This window comes from Halichoerus grypus, chromosome 13 (genome assembly GCF_964656455.1).
Source record: "Halichoerus grypus chromosome 13, mHalGry1.hap1.1, whole genome shotgun sequence".
NCBI classification, from domain to species: Eukaryota; Metazoa; Chordata; class Mammalia; order Carnivora; family Phocidae; genus Halichoerus; species Halichoerus grypus.
The window spans coordinates 90,250,582-90,261,412 of record NC_135724.1 but is presented as its reverse complement, the minus strand read 5'-3'; the positions used below and the strand labels follow the sequence as shown (position 1 = coordinate 90,261,412).

The 10,831-nt window shown below is 59.2% G+C and overlaps 1 protein-coding gene and 1 long non-coding RNA gene across 20 annotated transcripts in view; both read left to right on the top strand.

The window, feature by feature from the left end:
- Positions 1-1,328: 1,328 nt before the first annotated feature.
- The window catches only part of NCOR2 (nuclear receptor corepressor 2), a 211,888-nt gene continuing 202,385 nt past the window's right edge, over positions 1,329-10,831 (top strand). For 9 of the 19 annotated variants that reach the window (XM_078061098.1, XM_078061102.1, XM_078061100.1 and 6 more), the window contains exon 1: positions 1,330-1,613. The gene's annotated coding sequence lies outside the window, so the exon portion shown is untranslated. Of the gene's footprint in view, positions 1,614-10,831 lie in introns of all 19 variants that reach the window. The other 10 variants (XM_078061112.1, XM_078061111.1, XM_078061109.1 and 7 more) reach the window with 3 other exon arrangements.
- On the top strand, positions 5,210-7,167 carry LOC144379813 (uncharacterized). Its single transcript, XR_013443207.1, has 2 exons — positions 5,210-6,612; positions 6,950-7,167. It is a non-coding gene; the product is annotated as an uncharacterized LOC144379813 (long non-coding RNA).

The window sequence follows — 10,831 nt, the reverse complement described above, 5'->3', positions numbered from 1 at the left end:
CCCAGCGCAGCCATTCCCCACTCCCCCTGGGGGTTCTCAGATGTTGGCAGATGGCAGAACTGAATCTGCTGAGACTTCGCTCCAAAAAAGGAAAGCTGAACTGAAAACAAAAATTCAAACTCTCCAACATCTTAGGGGAAAGGAGAGGAGGAGGGAGGCTCCGGGCCTGGGGCTCCCAGTGCCCTCTGCTGTTTAAAAAAAGATCTCCCCTAGCTTGGGAGGGCCACCTTCCCAGGGGGTCACCGGGGACACACAATCGTCAGGGGGCCAGAGGGGGTCTTGTTGGAAACTGTGAGCGCCTGGGAGCCCGCTGGGGAGCGTTCTCGTGTGTGCGTGTCTGTGACCCCGCATGCTCCTGCGGTCTGGGCTTGTGAGGGTGTGCTCCTGGGTGTGTGTGTGTCCCTGTGGATCCCACCACAGGCTTGCAGCATCAAGTCTGTGCATTTGTGTTCTTGGAGGTCCCCAAATGGGTGTTCACTCAACAACACTTTATAGAGTCCCTACTGTGTGAAAAGGCAGTGTACAAACAGCCAGAAATCCCGGCCGTCGGAACAGGACATTCTGGCGTGTGGCCTGCCCCTGTGTGCAACTTGTGTGTGCGTGTCCCGTGTTCATCTGTGGGTGATCCTCCACTCGAGTCGATGCCCCCCAGGCTGCGCGCACGCCTGCGCCGCGCTGTGAGTTTCCTCGCGCCATCACTGGGCCACATCTGCTGTCCCGCGAGGCCCAGGGTGTGAAAGTCTGCGGCTGAGAGCTGGGCTCCCTACTGTGTGCTGCAGCCCCCGGAGTGAGCTCCACCACGCGGGTCCCTGCGCATCGGCGTGTGGCCCTCCCCGTGCGCCCCCTCCTTACCCACCGGCCACTCTGGACTTATAATTTAATAGCTGAAACGCGATTCCAGTTAAGTATCTGGGGGCTGGGGAGGAGGAGAAGGAGGGCGCGAAGCCCCACAGGAGAAGGAGGAGGGGGCGGGACGGGGAGGCGTCTTCCCCTCCTTCCTCCTTCGGGGAGCTGCTAAAAAGAAACGGCGTCGCGCCCAAGTGTAAGGGTGTGTGTGTATGTGTGCGTGTGTGTGTGTGTGTGTGTGTGTGTGTGCGCGCGCGCGCGCGCGGGAACGTGTGCGCGCGCGAGCGGGTGCGCGCAGGGCCAGGGGAGGCGACGCGGGCCCTTTAAGGAGCCCGAGGGGGCCGGGCCGGGGCGCGTCGGTGCGGGCGGGGAGCGGGGAGCGGGGAGGCCGAGCCACCGCCTCCCGGGCTCCCGCCCCGCCCCCTCCTCCCCCCTCCCGCCGCCGCCGCCGCCGCCGCCGCCGCCGCCGCCGCCGCCGCCGCGGAGCGGAGCCGCGGGCAGGCCGGGCCGCACCGGAGCCCCGCGTCCGCCCGCGCCCCGCCCCGCCCGAGACGTGCGCCCCCGCCCGGCGCCCCGCGATGCGCTCCAAGTTGCGGGCCGGGGACCCTGGGCAGGCGCCCTAGGAGGCGGCGGCGGGAGGATCGCGCCCCGGCTGGAGGCCGGGCCTGCTGCGCGCCCCCAGCACGTTCGGCACCGCCACTTGCCTGAGCACCCGGGCGGCCCGAGCGCGCCCCGAGCCCGGGCGCCGCCGCCGCCACCTCAGCGAGGTGAGTTGGGGCCGGGGGTCCCCGCGGAGGGCCACGGGGGAGGCGCGGGGCGCGCTTCCGGGGGATCAGGGGAAGATCGGGCGGCGCACGCGGCGGAGTTGGCGGGGCCCCTGCACTCCTGAGTTGGCGCTCTCGGGAGGTGGCCTGCTGGGGAGCGAGGCGCCCCGTAGACACTGCGGCCCGCGTGCGTGGGGGCGCTGGGGAACTTAGGGGAACTCCAGCTCCCCTGCGAGGGGGCGGGAAGGAGGGAAGTGGCGTGGGGGTGGACTGGCGGGGGGACGCCCTGGAAATGCGCAGGGCAGCCCCGCACCGTGTGCCCCAGCCCTGTGGGCATGGCCGCCATGCGCCTCCCTCCTCCCCAAGTAGCCCCAGGCTTGGGGGTGACACTGCGTCTTATTTTCCAGCAGGCAGCGCGGGCTTGGGGAGTCCCTGGAGATGGCACCCCGTGCTCCCCGGCCTGGCTGTCGTGGAAGGGCGCTTGGCGGCTTCCCGCCAGCTGGGGGCGGGGGCGGGCGGGGGCCCGAGAGCGAGGGAGCAGAGGGCACCGGGTGGGGGGTCTCCCCGGGAGAGGAGGCGCCCCTTGTTCGCCCTCCCCCGCGGGCCGGTGTTCCTGCTGTCTGGGCCTGCCTCTCGCGGCTGGTGACGCCTCATTGGGCCGCCTCCTGGTCCCTCCCCCGGGCTGTGCGGATACTTGGGATGCCACTAGTTTGGGAAGTTGGAATTCAGAGCTGATCCCACTTGGGCTGGAGACCCGGAGGCCCCAGGCCCTAGTGCTGGGGGAGCCTCCCCAGAGACCTGCAGTGGGGGGGACTCGTGGGGCGCGCCTTCCTCACCCCAGGCGCTTGCAGAAAAAAGCCTGGAGGGAGGGAGAGAGGGCTAGGCGGGCGGGAGGGAGAGACATGCTGTACCTGTGAGCTGCCGTCGCCCGGGCCCAATTAGCGTGGGGCGCCCGGCGTTATTTTTACATTGTAGGTTTATTTTTTTGGAAGCTAGTGTCCTCCCGCCGCCTGTCGCGCGCTCCGGCTCGGCTCTCCAAGGGTCTGGTGCAGGCAGCGGAGGCGGATCTGTTCTGTCGGCTCAGCCTCCTCCCTTCCTCCCCCTCCTCCTCCCCCCCCAACAGTTGGTGAGAACTGGTTTTATTATGATTATTTTTTTTTCCCTTTTGCAGATTTGGAGGAAGGATGTGTGAGGGAGGGCGGGGGGAAGGGGACAGGATCCCTGTGGGCTGGATGGAGGAGTTCTGGGCACGTTGGGATGTGTTATCGGTGGCCTTGACTTTGCCCTTTTTTTAAACGAGATCTGGGTTCTCGCGGCTGCTTTGATATAAGGGGCTCTCAGGGCTAGGCGTGAGCTGGGAGGGCGTCCCAGGGCATTGTTGTGTATCTCGTCGTGGGTGGCCTTTTTTTTTTTGTTTTTTGGATGGGGTAGGGGAAGCAATCAGAAAGGAAGAGATGTGAGCGGGGATAGCCGAGCCTTTCACTGCCGACACTGCAACTCAACTCCCTGGGTTCGAATCTTTCTTTTGTCACTTTTTTGGCAGTGTGACCCTGGACAAATTACTTAACCTCTCTGTGCCTCAGTCTTCTAAGCCTCAAAGTGGGGTAACAATATTCCCGAGCTCCTAGGGTTGTTGTGAGAACCGAGAATGGTAATCCGTAGAAGATATTTGTGTGAATGTTACTATGATCACTGTTTTGTTGTTGTTATTATTGTTACTATTACTAGGTTCTAAAACTTGGCCTTTAATCCAACGGCCTGTCTGGGAAATCTTGAGAGACGGGGCCGACTTGCCTTTTGCGGGGGGAGTGGGGGACTAGTGGAGGAAGGACGCTTTCTTGCCACCCCCTCCCTCCGCTTTTCCCGGTTGCGGACGGAGCCGGGCTGGGGGTGCCTTCAGCCCATTGAGCGGATGCACAGACCGAGCCTGGCGGTGAGGCGCGCGCAGGTCCTGGAGCAGGCGGAGCGGCGAGGGCTTCCCGGGCGCTGTCTGGCTTCCCCACCCGCCGCCTTGTCCCTGCTTGGAAATTTACCGCCGCCGCCGCCGGGTGCCCGGGGAGTCTGCGGTGCCCAGACGTGGGGGCGGGAGCCAAGCGGGCCCTAGCCCTGGCCTCTTCCCACTGAGCTATTTATGCTTGCTCCGGGATCAATACTATTGATAAATCCATGTGAATGGTAATGTGGCTGTCAGGTCCCGGTGAGGGATGGAGACCCCCTCGTGGGGCTGTGCGCATTAACCCCTCCCCCCCCCCCCCCCCCCGCGAGGGTTCGGCTAGGTGGTGGGAAGGATTTATTTGGCATAATCCGTTCTTTTCCCCCCATTAATAATACTCATACCACCTCCTAAAGATTTCTGAGAGCTCTGTAAACACGCATTTAGCTGCATGAAAGCCCTGAGTCAGGGAGGGCGAGATTGTTCTCCGGGCATGGGGGAGGGGGCTCTGGGGCTGGGGGCTGGCACGGTGCAATACCGCCCCAGGAGTCCTGGCCCCCGCGCCTTGCCATTGGCTGTGTGTGGAAGGGCCTGGACTCCCCCCGACTGCATGGTGTTCTGTGTTCCCACCCCCCCACCTGAGGCCTGTGGGTGAGGTTGGTGGTTCACTCTGAGATTTTGGGGGGATCCACCTACGGGGAACCCAGCCTAAGGAGCTCCTGTTTAGGAGAAGCAGAAGTGGTCCAGGCAGGAGAGTTCTCCCTCCCACAGCTCTTCCAACGAAACACCACCCCCCTCCCCCCCCCCCCCCCCCCCCCCCCGTGGCACTCTGCCTCTGACAAGAGAGGGTTGAGAGCTTTTATTTGTGTGTCTGTTTTTCCCTTCTCTGTTTCCTGCCAAGAGCAGCCTCCCCAGGTGACACCTCTGAAGGGAGCAGCTTGCGGGAGCTGGTAACTCCTGCCCCAGGTGCCCCCGGGAGGGTGCCAGGAGGGGGTCTGGCGAGGGCCTGGTGCCCAGGGCCAGGCCAGGCTATAGTCTTAGAAGGCCTTGTCCCATGGGTGGGTATGTGGGGTCCCGAGGAACGTGATGCTTAGGAAGGGTCAGCCGACATCCTTTGAGGATCCTTGGGGGTCGGGAAGGGATTTTACCCCCTGTCAAGTGGGCTCCTGCTCTTGGAGGTGGAGATACCGTACATAAGGCAAACTACTGTACAGGGACCCCTGACACATGCCAGGCACTCTCACTGGGTGCCAGGCCCTGCCCTCACCAGGAATCCACTCATTCACTCTTGGTACCACGCTGTGAGGTCCATGCTCTCATTATCCCATGTTATAGATGGTGACATCGAGGCACAGAGAGGTTTAATGACTTGCCCAAGGTCACACACTTTGGATGTGGAACTGAGAACGAAGACCTGGGCTTGATTGCTCACGGTCATGTTGGTGCAGCCCAGCTCGAGCCCGCTGCAGGCCTGCTCTGTGGAGCTGCTGCGCAGGTTAGGAAGAAAGAAATTATGTTTCTTATTGGAGCAGCACCTACAGATCTTTGCCCCAGGGGGCAGGAGACTGAGAACCTGTTCTCCCCAGGATTTGGGGAGGGGGAAGTGCCTGCGGCAGGCCCTGGCATTTCTTTGAAGTCTCATTTTATCTTAAACATTCATGCAAATTTGGCATTCGCTTTGGAGGCTGTGTTTATTTTGAAATGAAAACATGGTTTTGAATTATTTAGCAGGGCAGATAACGGGGCTCCAGAAAGTGGCATCTGAGGAGTGCCGTGGCCTGGAGTTTCCGCACGCCTGTGGCCCTGGGGCGCGTTTCTGTAGCGGGAGACCTTGAGAGGTCCCGAGGTGGAAGGCAGCTTTTTCCTAATTTACAGATGAGGGCGCAGGTCCGAGGGGCCAGGCCAGCCCAAGATCCCACAGAAGTGTGACTTTTGCTTACAGTGATCCAAATCATTGTGGTTATTCACCCAGTTGGGCTCAGGCGAGCCGCCCTGGAGAGAGGCTCTTTGATTTCACAGAACCGTGAAGAATCATCCTCAACAAACAGTAGAGGACGGACTAGAAGTGTTTAGTCCCTGATCCTCATTGGGGCAGCCAATTTAGCAGGTTCTGGTGAGTTCGAGTCCCGACTTAGCCACGTACATGCAGTGCGCCCAGGGGCTGGCCCCTGCTTCTTGGAGTTTGGGTGCCCTGGTCTGTAAGATGGGCGCATGGCTCACTGCTGGTGGGGTGGTGGAGAGGATTAAGGGGCAGAAAGTGTGAGCATTGGGTTTGGAGTTTGGCTCTGCAGCTTTCAATTGTTACTGACTCTGGGCAAGGGGCTTAACTTCTCTGAGCCTCAGTGTGCTCATCTGTAAGATGGGGATGGTGGTGAGGATGATGATGATGATGATCATCCTTCTGACTTTATTGTTCGATGTGCGTCCTCAAGCAAGAGCTGCTGTTTATTATTCCGGCTCACCCTGTTGGAGCATGAATGCTTCGCTATAGAATTTATTGTGGGATCCCGGGTTGTTGCCGACAAGTTGGTTGGACATTTCCTCCCTCTGAAGGGCTGCTCAGAAGGAGGATGCTCTAACAGAGCGGGGTCTTGGGGGTTTCTCCACCTGAGCCCTGGGGGGCTTGGCCTTATTGTCTTCCAGAGAGGAGGCTCTTTTCCTGTTGGCTGGTTGGCATGATTGACAGATCTGTTCAGCCCCCTCACTCAGTCCCCGAAGCCTGAGGTTTTGATGACAATGGGATGGGGCCGACTTGGAGGGTTTGGGCAGCCTGGAGAGTTGGGGGGGAGGGCTGACACTGGGGACAGAGAGGGGAGCAGGTTCCAGAAAGGGCTTCTTTGAAGTCGGATCTGGGTTCCAATCCTGCTTCCATCAGCTCATGACTTGAGCGAAGTCTCTGACCTTCGGGCCTCCGTTTCCTTATCCTTAAGTAGGAAATCGCGCCCACCTCTGAGGACAGTGTGGTCAGCTTCCGGCCGTGGGGGACAGTGTTGTGCGTCCATGCTGCCTGTGGCCACCCGGCACGGGGGGCTCTTGAGCTCCTGAAATGTGGCTAGCGCGACTGAACTGGTAATTTTATTTCATCTAAATTAACTTAAATTTAAATAGCCACGTGTGGCTGTGGCTAATGGCTGCCTAATCGGATGGCTCGGGGCTGGCTGATGGGAGTCCGAGCCTGTGCGTGGGAGCAGGGCTTGGCTCTTAGCACCTGAGTTTTTCCTTTCTCGTGTCTCGTCTCCACCCCGTGCCCACGTGGCACTGTCCTATCTTGGAGGTCCCCCCCCTTCTTCGGTCCTGTTTCCCAGACAGCCCAGGGCTGACCCTAGTGCCCACCCTGACTCCTCCACCCTCTGTCCTTCTCCTGCCCGTGCTCCTGATCTCACTGCCCCCTTCCTGTCCCAACCAGCCTCTGGACCCGTTCTGTCCAGTCGACCTTTCTGCGATGTGGGGGGCTGCAGGAGGAACATTCTAGATCTGCCCTGTCCAACACCATCGCTGTAGCCGCATGTGGCCCTGAGCATTTGAAGTGACTGCAACCAAGGAATGGAATTCCATTTTTTACTTATTTTTAATAAATTTAAATAGCCCCCTGTGGCCTGCGGCCCCAGTCGCCCTTGAGCAGCATGGTTTTAGTGCCTTGCCTTCTCTGTGGACTCGGGGCCAAACGCCTGTTTTCAGACCACTGGCTGAGCGTTCTCTTCTTCTTGGCCCTACAGGCAGTCGGCCCGAGTGCCCCCTGAGGCCGGGAGCTCTGTGCCCAGACTCCCCCACTTGCGTCCCTGGCTGTCATTTCTCAAACACAGAGGCAGCTCCAGATCTGTGCAAAGTGTGGGCAGCTCTCGCTGAGGGCTGAGCTCTGGGGCCTGGGCCTTGGACCTGGCTGGGCTCACAGAGAGGATCCTCTGCACGCTCCGCCCCCCTTGTTTGTTTTCAGGAGGGCAGATACATAGGGAAGGCCTGCCCGTAAGTGTTCAGCCATAGTTTCTTCTGCTACGAAATTAATGCATTATGTAACAACTAGATTAACTTTTTTTTTTTTTTTTTGGTGGGGTGAATACTGTTGCTTTCTATTGTCATTTGAAAAATGGAAGAAACTAAAAAGTAATGCACTCAAAACTCTCTGCTGCTTGCTTTGGGCTTTATAAAAAGTAATTTTTGTAAGAGAAAATGCATGAGCCTGTTAGAAAGTTAAAACAGTTCACAAAAGGCGTCAAGAGAAGCCTTCTGGTTTCTGCCCTGCCACTCTCTGTCCGCCCGAGGCAGATGCACACAGGTAAAGTTTCCCCTCAGAGAGACTCTGGGCCTCTGCCTGCCTTAAATTGACACAAATAATATCACACCCTAATCACATCTTGCTTTCTTCCTCTAAATTAAAACATAGCTTGGAGCTTGTTCTGGAACATCTAGAGCAGGTGTCAGCAAACTGCTGCCCACAGGCCAAAACCAGCCCACCTCCTGTTATTTTTTTTGGTGGGGGGAGACGGGCAGAGGGCGAGGGAGACAGAATCTTAAGCAGGCTCCATGCCCAGTGCAGAGCCTGATGCGGGGCTTGATTTCACGACCCTGAGATCATGACCCGAGCCGAAATCAAGAATCAGACACTCAACCGACTGAGCCACCCGGGTGCCCCCCACCTCCGTGTTTTTCTGTGGTGTGCAAGCTAAGAATGGTTTTTGCATTTTTTAATGGCTGAAAAAAAATTAAAAGCAGATAATATTTTGTGACCTGTGAAATCGTATGAAATTTAAATTTCAGTGTCCGTAACAGAGTTTTATTGGAACACAGCCACGCCCATGCATGAATGTGTTGTTTGAGTCTGTTTTCAAGCTGTAGATGAAAAATGGTGGAGTTGTGACAAGGCCCGAAGGCCTGCGGGGCCTAACGTCTTTATTGCCAGCCCCTGATACGGAGCCACGTCATTCTTTTTAACTTCAGCACGACCTTCTGGGGTTCTCGCTGTTGACGAAAGTGGGGGCCCAGAGAGGACTGTGAGTTTAAGAGTCATATTGAGCAGGCCCTTAAGATCCCTCCTGTTGGCCTGGCTAACTGTTCTTGCCGAGTGATGCTGATGCTCCTGGTTATAGTTCACTGTTGTAGGATTCAGGAGGAAAGGGGGATGTTAAGGCAGCAGGCAGTCTGGACTGATTTCTCCTTGCTCTTCGGCTCTACGTGGTTGCTGAAGCTCCTTCTGTGTGGTACTAGGGGGTGTTCACAATTTTGGGCAAGCTGCTTCCTACCCATCTTGTTTCCCTCTTTGCTTTGACCATCAGGAAACTCGGAGCCTGATTTGCAGCCTGCGTTCAGCAATCTGGTCTGGTCTGTCTGGTCTGTGTTTCTGTTTTACCCACTTCATCCTGATTTTACATTACTTTGTCCCTGACTTTTCTCTTTGCCCTGACTTCGCTCTCTGATAGTATCTTACCATATGCATTCCTGAAAATTGTCTCATCTCTGGAGGGGCGCCCTGGAGCAGACAGGAGTAAAGAAAAGGGAAACGCTTTGTAAGATGTTTTCATGCTTGTGTCCTGTGGGTGTCTGTGGGGCGCTAGGTCACCCCACAGGGGGAGCTTGCACCCTGGAGTCTCCTGACAGATGATCCCAGGAGGAAGCCTAGGCCCGCCCCTGTGGGGGGTCTTAACCAAGGTCAGACCCTGGGCGGTAAGCAGGATCTTTGCATGTGCATGTTGGGCTGGATTTGGGGAGATGACAGTGAGTGACTTGAAGGGTGGAAGATGTCCCCATTGGAGGCCCCAGGGAAGGCCCTGGAGTGGAGCAGGTTTCGGGCTCACCACCCCGGGGTCAAGTGTCACTTCTGTCTCTTCCATATCTGGGGCCCTGGAGCCCAGGGATCTCAGAATTTCGGGGTGGTAGTCCTGTGGGTGTGTCCACAGTGAGGAACCCCTGGGGCATCTCTTCCAGCCTCCTTGCTCTGCTGATGCTTTCAAATGCGTCTGCTAACTCCTGCTGACTCTGGGATATTTCTTGGAGCTGGGAAGGAAGTGGGGGAAAGAGTGAGCTATAGGGTGGGTTGGAGAAGGTGGGATTAGATGAGACGGGGCGGCCGGCTGCCTGTGTGTGTGTGTGTGTGTGTGTGTGTGTGTGTGTGTGTGCGCGCGTGCCCATGCTGCATGTACGAGCTTGTGTGCTGCGCCAGGGCCTGGGAGGCTCTGAGGCTCTTGGGGTCAATCCCTCCTGTGGCCTGGTGGCCGAGGCGCTCCGCCTCTTGTCTCCCAGGATTGGCCCACGGCTCTGAGTCCCGGGTCTGCCTCTTGCTGGCTGTGTGACGTGACCTGGACGAGTCATGGAGCCTCTGTGCATAGCTCCTCAGTTTACCCACTGGTGAAATGGGGTGATGAATGATACACGTCCTCATAGGATGTGGTAAAGCAAAGGGGGCTGAGGGGCCATCTGAGGCCAAGGCACTCCTACAGGCTGTGACCTGCCCTCTCCCTCCTGTCCGTGGCTCATGCACCCAGGGAGCCCCTCTGGGGCCAGGCAGCTGGATGCAGGGGTCTCCTGCTAGTGGCTCTCGGATGTCCCTCAGGGGCCTCAGGCCCAAGCTGTCCCCAGCAGGACCCAGGTCCTTCCTCATGTCAGACCCTCGTCCTGGGCTTCCTCCTGGAGTGTGGGGCACGGGCCAGAGACCCCCGGGGTCGCCCACACTGCCCTCTGGTGTGGTTGCCCGCCCGGCGCTTGCAGCAGCCTCCTCCCCGGTCTCCCCATGGACATTCTGGGACATTCTGTGCATGCAGCTGTGGGCGGGGCCCCAGCGGTACTGTGCGGGACCTTACTCAGAGCCCCCAAGGGCTTCCCAGTACTTTTCACTGCCTTGGAGGCCTGTCTGCCCCCTACGCCTGCTGACCTCCGACCTCCCCCCCCCCCCCCGATTGCAGGCGGGGCCCCTGCAATCCCTGTGCGCTAATGCTGGTGGGGGGGGGCGCTGGCCAGGCGGGGTGGGAGGGGAGGGGGCAGTGGATTTTTCTTTGTGGCCTAGGGAGCCTCTCTGGGAGATGCTGTCAGTCAGGAGGCCTGGAGGCCGGGCCCGAAGGTGGCGCAGCGGGCCCCACGGGGAGGGGTTGCCCCGGGGGCCCCTGCTTGTCCTCACGCTGAACTCCCGTGCCCGCTGCAGACCCCCCCGGGAGCAGCGCCCGGGGCCTCGGTGGTGTCTCCGTGGCCATGGCAACCGCCTGGCACCAGGGCCCTGCTCGTTAGGCTAACGAGGCAAGCCTGCTGGGCCGAGGTGGGGAGTCCGTGGGGAGCCGGGGATGCCGCCCCAGGGCTCGGCTTG